Source organism: Gossypium hirsutum, chromosome A10, assembly GCF_007990345.1.
Source record: "Gossypium hirsutum isolate 1008001.06 chromosome A10, Gossypium_hirsutum_v2.1, whole genome shotgun sequence".
Classification (NCBI taxonomy): domain Eukaryota; kingdom Viridiplantae; phylum Streptophyta; class Magnoliopsida; order Malvales; family Malvaceae; genus Gossypium; species Gossypium hirsutum.
In genome coordinates, this window is record NC_053433.1 from 37,437,852 (window position 1) to 37,452,643 (window position 14,792).

Below are 14,792 nucleotides of genomic sequence, written 5' to 3' on the forward strand. Positions count from 1 at the left end.
TGAGTTCGGTAAACTCACTGTGTAACATAACCCAACCATAGCCCAAAACAGATCAAACCTCAGAGTCAAACTTATCTGGGCCTTGGCCCAGTACAGAAATCAGAATGAAACCCATAGGCCCATAGCAGATACAGAACAAATATATCATGAATGCAGAAATCCCAACCCAGAGCCATCCATAACACTCCCGTACCAGCCTTACACCATGTGGGGAGACTACTCAACCCACCCAACCGCTACACACCACAGAAATTGCAGTGAGGTTTCTAGATATTTTGACTAAATCACCAGATACAGATATTATGGCTAGGCCACTAGAAAAGATATATATATATGTGGCGAAGCCACCAGTTTGCAACGAGGTTGCCACATATTGTGACGGAGTCACCAGAATAGATATATGTGGCGAGGCCACCAGATTACAGCGAGGCTGCTAGAACGCTTCCTCCATCAATATAAACCCATGTCCCGTGCAACAAAAATAATATGTCATAGCATACGTATACAGAAAACAGAACTTCATGCTTTTCAAAAAAAAAAAACCCTAGGGGTAAAATTGTAATTTTGCATGCGTAAGGGTATTTCAGTAATTATTACCTATTGCTAAGGTTTCATGCTCATTCTAACATTTACCAAGTAATCAGAAGTACTTACCGCGTCCTTTTACCAAAGTGGGCCCGTTAGCCCATTGGCCTGTTTTCGACCCATTAAGCCCAAAAATACCATTGTGCACGAAAATGCACACTCTGCACCTTAATCATCCAAATGCACCATATTTATTAACAACTGTCTCACGAGCGCTCGCACACTCGTGAGTTCACAAAATACCAACATTTCTGTATTTCGACTTTTATTGATTCAGTCTAAATGAGGGTATCGTTTACACACCTGGTTGATGATGATTGATGACGATATCTCCCACGCGATAATCCTACAATCGATCACTAACACATTAGACTTACGAATTAACGATAACTAACATAAATCCACGTCAACTAACCCAATCATCACACAAGTTAGTCATTTACGCACGAGGGGCAAAATAGTCATTTAACACCCTAGGGGCAAAATGGTAATTTTACCCCACAAGGGTATCTCGGTAATTCTACCGTACTGGGTATTTCGGTAATTCTACCCTACAGGGGTATTTTAATAATTCTACCTTACAAGGGTATTTCGGTAATTCTACCTTACAGGGGTATTTTAGTAATTCTACAACTTATCCACTTAGGCCTACGGACCCATTGGGACCACATGGCCCATTTCAGCCCATCGAGGCCCAAAATAGCCGTCGTATTGCTAGAGTAATGAGAAATACACACATATTAGGAGACTGCAGTTAATCCGCGCTCCAAACACTCTTAGCTGACGCCCAACCCAAACGACACGTCACAAAGTGAAAGCGATCAGCCAAGAAGGGTATGCCTACTCTCCTCATGGTTTGCTCTATTTAAAGTCAGCTCTCCATCTACTCTTATGTTAGCTTCCCGATGTGGGATCCCTCCATCACCAGAGTTTAAAACCAACACCAACTCTTGTCGTCCCAACATAGCAAAATAATCAACCTTTGCATGCCAAGGGATTTGAACCAAAGTCCTCTCACATGCCAACTCACGCCACCACCACTAGGCCATCAACTCATTTGTGTCATAAATCCAACACATTAAACTTTAAAGCGCACCTACTTGCTTCAAGATTTATTGAAAAGAAAAACCAAAATATATTACAAGAGCCAAGACTTGAACCTTGGACCCCTTGCTACCTCTATGGCGTCACTTCCTTGTCCCCTAAGTGGTGCCACCTTGCCACTACACCACACTCCTTTCTGTGTCATCTTTTACCCCTTTACTCTTAAAAGCCCAAAAGCCAATTGCATCACCTGTTCATAAAATTAAAATTCTGAAGACTACAACGAATTTAACTTAATTTTGGGCCTTCTAAAGGCCCACTAACCTACTAAAATATATATTTTAACCAACCAGAACACGCAAATTTTAAAAATCACAGAAACACAGAAAACCTGAAAATTGAGGCGTTACAACTCTACCCTCCTTAAAGAAATTTCGTCCTCAAAATTTTACCTGAATCAAACAGATGAGGATATTGTTGATGCATCGCCACTTCTAGCTTCCAAGTAGCTTCCTCTCTGCCATGATTAAGCCACAGAACCTTTACTAGTGAAACTGATTTCCTCTTCAAAATCTTAACATTTCGATCCAAAATCTAGATAGGCTCTTCCTCAAAAGTCAAGTCTGTTTGGACCTCGATCTCTGAAACCAGCACAACATGAGTAGGGTCAGAATGATACTGCCTTAACATGGAGACATGAAAGACATCATTAATCCTATCCAATTCTAGAGGTAGCTCCAACTGATAAGCCATTGGACCCACTCGCTTAAGAATCCGATAAGGCCCAATAAACCGCGGACTTAACTTGCCTTTCCTCCCAAACCTTAATATTTTCTTCCAAGGTGAAACCTTCAAAAAGACCATATCACCCATAAAGTACTCAATTTCCTTGCATTTCAAATCTGCATATGACTTCTGTCTATCAAATGCTTCCTTCAACCCGTCTCTAATCAACTTGACCTTATCCTCAGTATCTGCCACCAACTCAAGTCCAAGAACCTGTCGTTCACCCAACTCAGTCCAACAACTAGGTGTACGGCATCTTCGCCCATACAGTGCCTCATAAGGTGCCATTCGAATACTTGCCTGATAACTGTTCTTGTATCAAAACTCTGCCAATGGTAAGTAATCCTCCTAACTGCCTCGAAAGTCGATAACGCATCCCCTCAACATGTCTTCCAGAATCTGAATAACCCTTTCCAACTGACCATCAGTCTGAGGATGAAAAGCTGTACTAAAGTTCAACCAGGTACCCAACGCCTCATGTAACTTTTGCCAAAACCGAGATGTGAATCTAGGATCTCGATCAGAAATAATCGACACTGGCACTTCGTGAAGTCGCACTATTTCCGCCACATACAATTTGGCTAACTTCTGAAGAGAATAATCGGTGCGGACAGGTATGAAATGAGCAGATTTGATCAACCTATGTACAATTACCCAAATCGAGCCCTTCTTCGATGGTGTCAAGGGTAACCCACTCACAAAATCCATGGTTACCCTCTCCCACTTCCAAAGTGGTACTTTTAGTGGCTGCAAAAGTCCGGAAGGTAATTGATGTTCAGCTTTCACTTGCTGACAAGTCAGACATTTTCCCACAACTTTCATTACCTCTCGCTTCAATCCAGGCCACCAATACAACTCCTTTAAGTCACGATACATTTTACTCCCTCTAGGATGCATAGCACATAGAGCTCCATGAGCTTCTTTCAGAATTGCTTGCCTCAAGTCAGAGTCCTTCGGAATACAAACTCTACCTCGGTAACACAAAACTCCCTCACTATTCAGTTCAAACTCAAAAGTATCCCCATTCTTAACCTGCCAAAATCGAGAAACCAGGGACTCATTCCTCGACTGTTTTTCCTTAATCTCATCCACCCAGGTCGGCCTAACTTGTAGTTCTGCTAACAGACTACCGTTGTCATACAGACTCAAACTAGCAAACATGGCTCTCAGATCAGATACAGTTCTACGACTTAGGGCATCAGCCACCACATTAGCTTTGACTGGGTGATACTCAATCGCGCAGTCATAATCCTTAAGCAACTCTATCCATCTCTACTGCCTAAGGTTCAGCTCTTTCTGAGTCAGCAAGTACTTAAGACTTTTATGATCTGTGTATATAATACACCTTTCTCCGTACAGGTAATGTCTCCAAATCTTAAACGAAAAGATTACCGCTGCCAACTCCAGATCATGAGTAGGATAGTTAACTTCATGTGGTTTAAGCTGTTGTGATGCATAAGCAACCACTTTACCCTTTTGCATCAGCACATAACCCAACCCTACATGTGATGTATCACTGTATACGGTAAAATCTTTTCTAGACTCTGGCTGAATTAGTACAGGTGCCTCGGTCAGAACTTTCTTCAGCTTCTCAAAAGATTCCTGTTGTTTCTCAGTCCAAACAAACGGTACTCCCTTCCTTATAAGCTGTGTCAAAGGCGCTGCCATCACAAAAAATCCTTCCACAAACCTTCTATAATTCCGACACTGACCTCGATAGCTTCTATTCCAGAATCGCTTTAATCTTTTGAGGGTCCACCTTGATTCCTTCAGTAGAGACAACATGCCCCAAGAAAGTTAACTCTCTCAACCAGAACTCACACTTACTGAATTTCGCATAAAGCTCCTTCACCCTCAACACTTGCAGCATAATACGAAGATGCTCATCATGCTTCTCCTCAATTTGAGGATAAACTAGAATATCATCGATAAAGACGACCACGAATCGATCCAAGTATGGCTGGAACACTCGATTCATCAGATCCATAAATGCCGTAGGTGCGTTCGTCAATCGAAATGGCATAACCAAGAACTCATAGTGACCATATCGAGTTCTGAATGTCGTCTTGTGAATATCCACCTCCTTAACCCTCAACTGAAGATACCCAGATCGAAGGTCAATCTTGGAAAATATTGAAGCTCCTCTAAGTTGGTCGAATAAATCATCGATTCTCGGCAGTGGTTACTTGTTCTTAATCATTAGTTTGTTCAACTGCCGATAATCGATGCACATCTGCATTGACCCATCTTTCTTCTTTACGAACAACACTGGTGCTCCCCACGGAGACACACTTGGTCTAATGAAGCCTCTACCCAATAACTTTGAATTTGGGCTTTCAGCTCCACCAACTCCTTCGGTGCCATCCTATAAGGTGCAATGGACACCGGTGCCGTTCCAGGCAATAAGTCGATTCCAAACTCAACCTCTCAGTTCGGAGGCAGTCTCGGAAGCTCCTCTGGAAAAACATCTTGAAAATCTTTGACGATTCTAATTTTATCCACTGTCAGATCCTCAGTTTTTGATTGGCTGACAAATGCCAAATAAGCCTCACATGCCTTTCAAATCCACTTCTCGGCTCTCAATGCCGACACCACATTAGACAGATAATCCCTACGCTCGCCTATCACCAAAACCTCCTCATCCTTTGTGGTCTTTAATATTATTCACTTAGCAGCACAATCCAAAGTAGCCCTATGCTTAACAAGCCAATCCATTCCCAAAATGAGATCGAATTCTCCGAAAGGTAGCTCCATCAGATCTCCAGAGAAAAATTTTCCTTGAGTTTCTATAGGCACATCTCTATACAGTTTATATACCCTAACCGAGTGACCCAAAGAACTTAGTACAGATACCCCACTCATGGTCTCCTCAGAGCGCACACCCAGCGACCTAGATATAGCACATGCAACATATGAATGGGTAGATCCAACATCTATCAACGCAGTGTGTGGGATACTGGAAATTAGAAACGTACCAGTTATGACGTCAAGTGCATAACCCTCCTCTCGACGACGAGCTGCATACACCAACGCCACCTGACGAGCCTCAGTAAATCTAGCACCCATGCCAGGCGCTCATCTTCCTTGACCATTTCCATTACCACCAATGCCTTGCCCACGTCCTCTCGAAAATTATGGTCCACCCCTCACTGGTTGAGTGATCGTCCGCTCTAAAACTTGAACCTAGTCTGGTTCTTGGGGACAATCCTTAACCCTATGCTCCATAGATCCGCATTAGAAACAAGTACCAGAACGTTTTCGACACTCGCCCATATGCAACTTCTCACAATTCCTATAACCCTACGGTCTAACAGCATTCATCGATACTGCTCGAACTAGCTCCTTTACCCTTGCTCTCTTAACATTCCTGTTAATACCACCTGAAAGTCCTGAATCTCTCCTAAAACGGTTTCGATCTTTCTCACGATTCTGTCTTTCTGTATGCTTCACTTCCTCAGCTATCTTAGCTTTCTCCACTAAAGCAGCGAAGTTACACTTCTTCTGCGGAGCAATAAGCACCCTAAGTTCATCTCTTATACCATCCTCGAAGCTACGCTACGCTCATACTCTGTAGCGACAATCCTAGAAGCATACCGACTCAGTCTTAGAAACTCAGACTCATACTCAGCCACTGACTTACTCCCTTGGACCAGGTTCAGAAATTCTTTTCGGTGAGCGTCCACGTAACTAGCCCCAACATACTTTCCTTTGAAGGCTATCTTAAACAGCTCCGAAGTCACACTGTCAGCAGGAGTTCCATCTCTCACCGTGAGCCAGCACTGATAAGCCTCATCCCTGTGTAATGATATGGCTCCCTTCAACTTCTACTCCACAGAGTATTCCAGAGCTACACCAGATATGCCCCTAAATATCTCTGCTCCATTGGCCCGGAGCTACTCAGAAATAGACCCCCGAATTTCGTTTCCCGTACTTGCCCCAACAACCCTTTCCAAAACTCAGAGCATTGCCTGGGATAGAGCATCATCCCCGGTACCTCGATCATGAGACTCTACCTCCATTGCCGGTGGTACCGATGCATCAGCTACCGGCACATGTCCTGAAGATGAAGATTCAGCCTGAGCATTACCTCGGCCATGTCCACGGCCTTTTCCACGAGCTGCTCGTGTACTAATTTTGTATTATCTGCTTAAGAATTTTATGAATCGGTTTAATATTTCAATGTTTATTACAGATGTCTTATGAATAACAGTAATTCAAAATTTGAGTTTGTTTCCTTTTACGGTAGCCTAGCTACAGTCTCAGTCTACTTATCAGAGTTTCTATAGTTCCAGTGTTACCCTAACTAAAGTACCATGATAAGGTTTTGTACAAGCATATAAAAGATATTTCAGAAACAATGAGAAAGGCTTAGAAAAATTACAGACTTGGGCCGGAGATTCGATATGCCACCTTCTAAAAAAAGCCTAATTTTAGAAAATCGATTTTAATCTTTAAAATCATCTATTTGTAAAGAAAAAATATTGGAAACATTCTCGAAAACAATTTATAATCAAGTTACAAAAAAATGATTTTTGAAAACCTTTATTCAGTGTTTCTTTACAAACTCCCGTTTTTAGACCCGTTCCACAGTCAAATTGTTGCAACTTGGCTCTGATACCACTAATTGTAACACCCTAAACCCGGCCCAGATGTTATGGCTAGATCTGACGTGTCACGTGGACTTACGACTTAGTATGCATTCGTTGGTTTAAGTGATTGGGGTGGTCTTTGTAAAAATAGCGGTTGAATGAAAAGCCTGTTTATCAATCTTTAGGCTATCCATTTATTGTGCTTGTTGAGTCTTGGAAAACGTTCATTAATTTTGAAAACCCGCGCAACCTAACACTAGCTGTTTCGACATAGTAGAAATATAGTCAGAAAATAAAACCATAGCGAAAAAAGAAATTTAAATAGCGGCCTCATTACAACTTAAAACCCAAAATTAAATCAGAATATAAAATAATAAAAATAAACAAACTTAGAAAAACCAACTTTGTAGATGATGTGGCCACTCTGAATCCCTCACAGCTCCAAGCCCACTATGGTTGGGGATTTCCTGTAGAGATGAAAATAAAGGGAGAGTTCAGTAAACTCAGTGTGTAACATAACCCAACCATAGCCCAAAACAGATCAAACCTCAGAGTCAGACTTATCTGGGCCTTGGCGCAGTACAGAAATCAGAATGAAACCCATAGGCCCATAGCAGATACAGAACAAATATATCATGAATGCAGAAATCCCAACCCAGAGCCATCCATAACACCCTCGTACCAGCCTTACACTATGTGGGGAGACTACTCGACCCACCCAACGCTACACACCACAGAAATTGCAGCGAGGCTGCCAGATATTATGACAAAGTCACCAGATACAAATATTGTGGCTAGGCCACCAGAACAGATATATATATATGTGTGTGTGGCGAAGCCACCAGATTGCAGCGAGGCTGCCAGATATTGTGACGAAGTCACCAGAATAGATATATGTGGCGAGGCCACCAGATTGCTGCGAGGCTGCCAGAGCGCTTCCTGCATCAATATAAACCCATGTCCCATGCAACAGAAATAATATTTCATGGCATACGTATACAGAAACAGAACATCATGCTTTTAAAAATAACCCTAGGGGTAAAATTGTAATTTTGCATGCATAAGGGTATTTCAGTAATTATTACCTATTGCTAAGGTTTCATGCTCATTCTAATGTTTACCAAGTAATCAGAAGTACTTACCTCGTCTTTTTACCAAAGTGGGCCCGTTGGCCCATTGGCCCGTTTTCGACCCATTAAGCCCAAAAATACCGTTGTGCACGAAAATGCACACTCTGTACTCTAATCATCCAAATGCACCATATTCATTAACAACTGTCTCACGAGCACTCGCACGCTCGCGAGTTCACAAAATACCAACGTTTCGGCATTTCGGCTTTTACCGATTCAGACTAAGAGAGGGTGTCGTTTACACACTTGGTTGATGACGATTGATGACGATATCTCCCACGCGATAATCCTACAATCGATCACTAACACATTAGACTTATGAATTAACAATAACTAACATATATCCACGTCAACTAACCCAATCATCACACAAGATAGTCATTTACGCACGAGGGGCAAAATAGTCATTTAACACCATAAGGGCAAAATGGTAATTTTACCCCACAAGGGTATCTCAGTAATTCTACCCTACAGGGGTATTTCGATAATTCTACCCTACAGGGGTATTTCAATAGTTTTACCCTACAAGGGTATTTCGGTAATTCTACCTTACAGGGGTATTTTAGTAATTCTACAACTTATCCACTTGCGCCTACGGACCCATTGGGACTACATAGCCTATTTCATCCCATCGCGGCCCGAAATAGCCGTCCTACTGCTAGAGTAATGAGAAATACACACCTATTAGGAGACTGCAGTTAATCCGCGCTCCAAACACTCTTAGCTGACGCCCAACCCAAACGAGCACGTCACAAAGCGAAAGGGATCAGCTAAGAAGGGTATGCCTACTCTCCTCATGGTTTGCTCTATTTAAAGCCAGCTCTCCATTTACTCTTATGTTAGCTTCCCGATGTGGGATCCCTCCATCACCAGAGTTTAAAACCAACACCAACTCTTGCCGTCCCAACATAGCAAAATAATCAATCTTTGCGTGCCAAGGGATTCGAACCAAAGTCCTCTCACATGCCAACTCACGCCACCACCACTAGGCCATCAACTCATTTGTGTCATAAATCCAACACATTAAACTTTAAAGCGCACCTACTAGATTCCAGATTTATTGAAAAGAAAAACCAAAATATATTGCAAGAGCCAAGACTTGAACCTTGGACCCCTTGCTTCCTCTATGGTGTCACTTCCTTGTCCCCTAAGTGGCACCACCTTGCCACTACACCACACTCCTTTTTGTGTCATATTTTACCCCTTTACTCTTAAAAGCCCAAACGCCAATTGCATCACCTGTTCATAAAATTAAAATTCCGAAGAGTACCACAGATTTAACTTAAGTTTGGGCCTTCCAAATGCCCACTAACCTACTAAAATATATATTTTAACCAACCAGAACACACACAAATTTTAAAAATCACAGAAACACAAAAAACCTAAAAATTGGGGCATTACAAATAGCCTTGTTTTTGTCCATACGAGTAGACACACGGGCGTGTGTCTAGACCATGTGTGACACACAGTCTGCCTCATGAGCATGTAGTCAGGCCGTGTATCCCTTGCACATAAATTTGGCAAAATAGAATGCCCAATAGTAACGACACAGGTGGAGACACGATCGTGTGTCTCAACCGTGTGGAGGACACGGTCTAGCACACAGGCGTGTGCTTTCATTGTGTGCCCCTAAATGGTTGCTGACGTCAGAATCAGAATATCAAGGTTTTTGTACATGGGCTGAGACACAGGCTTGTCATAGCCGTGTGCAGGACACGAGCCATGGACACGGGCGTGTATCAAGCTGTATGAAAACCCCTATAGGTTTGAATTGAGAAATAAATTTGTGCAGGCTAGGGACACAAGCGTGTCCCGATATGTTTAGGCCATGTGAGACACACGAGCCTTCAACATGTCCATGTTAAGAGGACACACGAGCGTGTCGCATTCCCACACGGGCAAGTGCCCTTGTTTGCATTGAAATTATTCAAAGCTTTCAAAGTGTTCGGTTATTTCCCGAACCATTTCCAAAGCGTGTTTTTGGGCCTCGTAGGTTTATATTAGGGGCATTAAGAGGAAGTTTGAAAGTTTTAAATTTGAGTGAAATTCGATGACTTGAAATTGTTTGTATGCACGTGTTTAAGTCTAGTAACGCGTCGTACCCTATCCCAGCGTAGGATACAGGTAAGGGGTGTTACATGAGAATCATGTGTTAGGCTTTTGAGCCATATCAAATTGAGAGATAATATGTTTAGTTCACTTGATTTGTGATTCATTGGATATGTGTAAAAAAATGAAAGATTTGCAAAATTGCCTATTAAAATGGCTATGAAAGTATATGAAGTTAAGAGTTTAAATCATTGAAAGATGTCAAGCTTTGGGCTTGAAAATATGAATACGCATAATTAATGTGCATGTTACTATAAGGCTTGAAATGATTTCTTAATGATTATTATGGTATGTTATATTGGAGAGGTTACGATCATTTGGCAAATGCTAAGATTTATTAAATTATGCTTATAAATTGAAGGGGGTAAGCATTGTGATTGAGTAAGTTATGCCTATGAAGATTTAATGACATTTATGTTGTGTTATGTTATGTTTTTTGTATGAAAAATGTATGACTATTATTGTATATCATTTTCATATGAACTTACTAAGCTTTGTAGCTTACTCCCCTTCCTTTCCCATATCTTATAGGGTTGTATGCTAGCTCGGGTTGGAGATCGCCAAAGATGCTATCACACTATCAAGCTATCATGTTGGGTAAATGAACGCAAACCCTTGAGTCTATGGCATGTATAAGGACTTAGTCATTTTTCTGTATGTGTCATTATGATATGGCCAAATGTATTCGCTTGTAATGATTAAGGATTTGATTTGGTATGTAGCCATATAAATTGGCTTATATTGGCTAATGAGTTGCAAGCATATTAATTACTCATATGCCTATGCCAATGTCATTGTGTGATGTGGGTTATTATGGTATGTTAATGAAATTAGGCTAGATGATACATGTGGGAATTTGTTATGTTGAACGTGATTGGGTATGTGTGGACTTGATAAAGTATTATGTTATGAGCATGTATATAAAGGTAAGGAAATGATATGTTTAAGTCTTTATTGTTGATGTATAGGTTAAATTAGCAAATAAATGTCATGTAAATATTCGATAAAGACTAGCTATTGGAATGGCTAGTTATGGATATGCTTTGGTGTTTTGTATGTCTAAATTAAAGTTAATACAAAGAAATCATGAAAGAGTAAAATTAGTATTAAAACAGTTTTGGACAGCAGCAGTCGTATAAATTTGAAAAATCACCAAAAATTGTTGAAATCAAATTAGACTTTGAATAAAATACGAAATTAAAGCCTATTGATTCTAATTTTACATAGAAGAAACGGTGTAAGCAAAAGAATTTCATTTTATGAGATATTTGAATTTTTTTGAGATAATATCAGAATGATTTCAAGTTCCCCTATTCTGAATTTTAAAAATCATTAAAATTTTTATAAAAATACTTGGGGGGTAAAATTTTTATGTTTAAATTCTTAATGAATCTATTTTTAATAGAAAGAAATAGGAACGCCACCCGAATCCCATACTAAAGATAATTAATTTTTCGTGAAGAAAGGTCAAAATTACGAAACAACAGAACAGGGATGAATTTGAAGAATTAACTATACTTATTGGCTGAACCATAAATTCTAAAAAAAATTAGTATGAATATATTTGAGTCTAGTTTTCGAAAAATCAAGCGGATCTTAATTTAGAATTCTGTAGCTCAAGATATAACTAATTTAGTGACTATAACTCAAGTAGACAGTTTTGTTATGAATAGTAAATAATTATTTTGATATGTTTAAGCCTTGATTATGGGTGTGTTGGTAGCTTAATTGTGCCATGTTCAGTGCCATTGAAAGCGTGTATGTGAGTGTGCAAATGAGGGTGGCAAATGGCTTGGTAAATAGCCATTTTCTTGGCCACACGGGTAAAGACACAACCGTGTGTCTCAGCCATGTGAAAGACACGACCCTGAGACACTGGTGTGTGACTTGGCCGTGTGACCCCAAATTGTGCATAACATTATAAACAGAGAGTTACATGAGCTGAGGGCACTGGTGTGTGTGACCACACGGCCTACCCACACGGGCGTCTGACCCCTATTTTGATGAAAAATTTTTTGAGTTTTCCAAAGTTTTTGGTTTAGTCCCAAACCAGTTCCAATGATGTTTTGGGCCTCATGGGCCCGTATAAGGGACGATATTCATGTGTATGAATGGTTTTAAATTGAATGAAATTGTATGGCCCGATTTTGTATGATTGGTTGTGTTTAAATTCGATAATGCCTTCTACCCTGTCCCGGTGTCAAACACGGGTAAGGGGTGTTACATTTAGTGGTATCAGAGCTATGGCTTAGTCAATTTTCAGACTAACATAGAGTATGTAAGTCTAGCTATACATGCCATATTACCATCTGTGATAGTGTGATGTCTCCTAAACCTGACGAAATTGTTCTATTGAGATAGAAATGCTTTCCAACCTAGCTACTTTCGATAAGGCCGAAAGTGATATTAAGATGTTTGAAAATAAGCTTGTGATGAGACGAAACACAGAAAGGTAAGAATAAAAGTTCATGATATGTATGTGATTAAGTATAAAATGAAACAGACATAAGTTGAGAAATATGGAAAAATGAAATGAAATGAAAGTTTATATTGTAATAAGCTCACCCATGTTTGTTTGATATCCATATGATGTTACATGCCTAACTTATTTGATTAAGTGAACATGACAAATAATCTTACTCAAATCGATGGAATATGTGTTTATGTGCACTTGTTTGAATAAGATAATCGGAAAGTTAGTATAACATATATATGTATGTTAATTTGCTTGAAGTGAATTATGTGATTGTGAAAATATTATGCGGATGATAAATGCTAAGTCATATTTTTGAATTTATGAGAGTCAAATTAGAGGCTTTACGACCTCACCCCCTTACCAATGTGGTATTTTATAATAAGATTTTACGAGATTTATGCTGAATGAACTCACAAGTGCAAGACTAAAGAGTTCAGTAGCGAAATAACTAAAATATGGTCAGAGTTGAGAATAGTTTGGCAAGAGAATATAGTTCTGGAAGAGATATCAGATTATTCTAAAGATCATTCAGATTACTCAATGTCACGGATAAAGAAAAAGTTAATCTCGGTAAATCAACTTATTCAGATATGATGTTTCAAGAATATGTTTGCTAAAATTTCTCCCGAATTGGTTTTCATTAGTGAGTGGAATAATACGGGGTTCATGATAACAAAATTAGTCAGAGAAATGATGTCTGAAATGTAAAAATGTCTGAATATAACAATTATGGTTGAATAGATTACAATGATCTCGTCTAAGTATTATGTATATATATTCATTCATCCTCAGGGGTTTATGTGATTGTCCGTTTCCTGATGAAATCCTTATCGAGTGAGAATGTTAGCTAACCCTAATGTTAGATGAAAGCACTGTGGGTCTGTTTATTTAATGATCGAAATTTCTTTATCTCTTCAGAATTCTATTCTAATATGTTGGAATGAAGTCGATGGTAAAAATTTATGTGAGACTGATCTCATTTTTCTACTGATTATGGTTATTTTATATATGCAAGAAATACATTATCACTATTATGATTGAAGTCCAGAGTCGGTAAATAGTGTTTTTCGTCTACCTTTCTCTGAGGAATTATCAAGATCTTTATTATCTTCTTGTGAGTTATGTTCTCGGGCTTCCAGTATGGTATCGTATCTTGGATTTCTTTATCTCAATTTTACGATCATTCTTATTTCGTGAATTATCAACCATGGCTTATCTTTCAAGTGTGTTCTTCAGCTTGTGATAACTATGTCTATTATGATTATGCTTCTGGTTTGATCATAGAAACATGATGATTCTGGTCTCTGGATTTCTCTAATTTTTGTGCAAGGAATTAACATTGGCAACGGTATAAAAGATGGAAGCACAAACTCAAGTCGTATTATGGATTTCTTTTTCAGGTAAGTTGATTAAAGTCAATGCATTCAATCAAGAGTCTTTGTTTCTTTGAACTAACGCCATTGTAAAGGCCTTTGATTAGCATGATAAGAGAATTTCAAAAGATTGTGTGTTTGAGTTGTTTAAATAGCATGAAAAAATGAACATTTTCTTATGTTATTATTTAATAGTCGAAATCGACTCGGTTGTTTTTATCAAAATGAGCTGGTCAGTTGAAATGTGATTTGAGTTACATGTAGTTAAAGTATCCTCAGTTATGGTAATAAATTTTGTGCATTCACGAGTATATTGATGGACAGTCTAAATGAAGGATTGATATTCTAGAGAGTATGATATCGAGATATACCCATTAGATTTGTTCTAATCTGATGATGTTATTATGAGTTAAAGCTGTTCTGAATGATATGGTTACCACATTTATGAAAATTTGGATAGTCTGTGCATGTTAGCAAGTTGAAAACAGTTGAAGATATTATTAACCGAAGCTCTGGTTCTGAGTTCAGTTTGAATTGAGTAATGAATTTATGATTTTTTAGTGATGCACTATTGAACAGATTGGAATGTGTTTTATTAGTAGAATGTAAAGTGATGGATCTTGTTTTCAAAATGTTAATATTACATTAAAAAGAACTGTTCGGCCAGTGATTTAGAGACGGTCACTTTTATGTCCATATT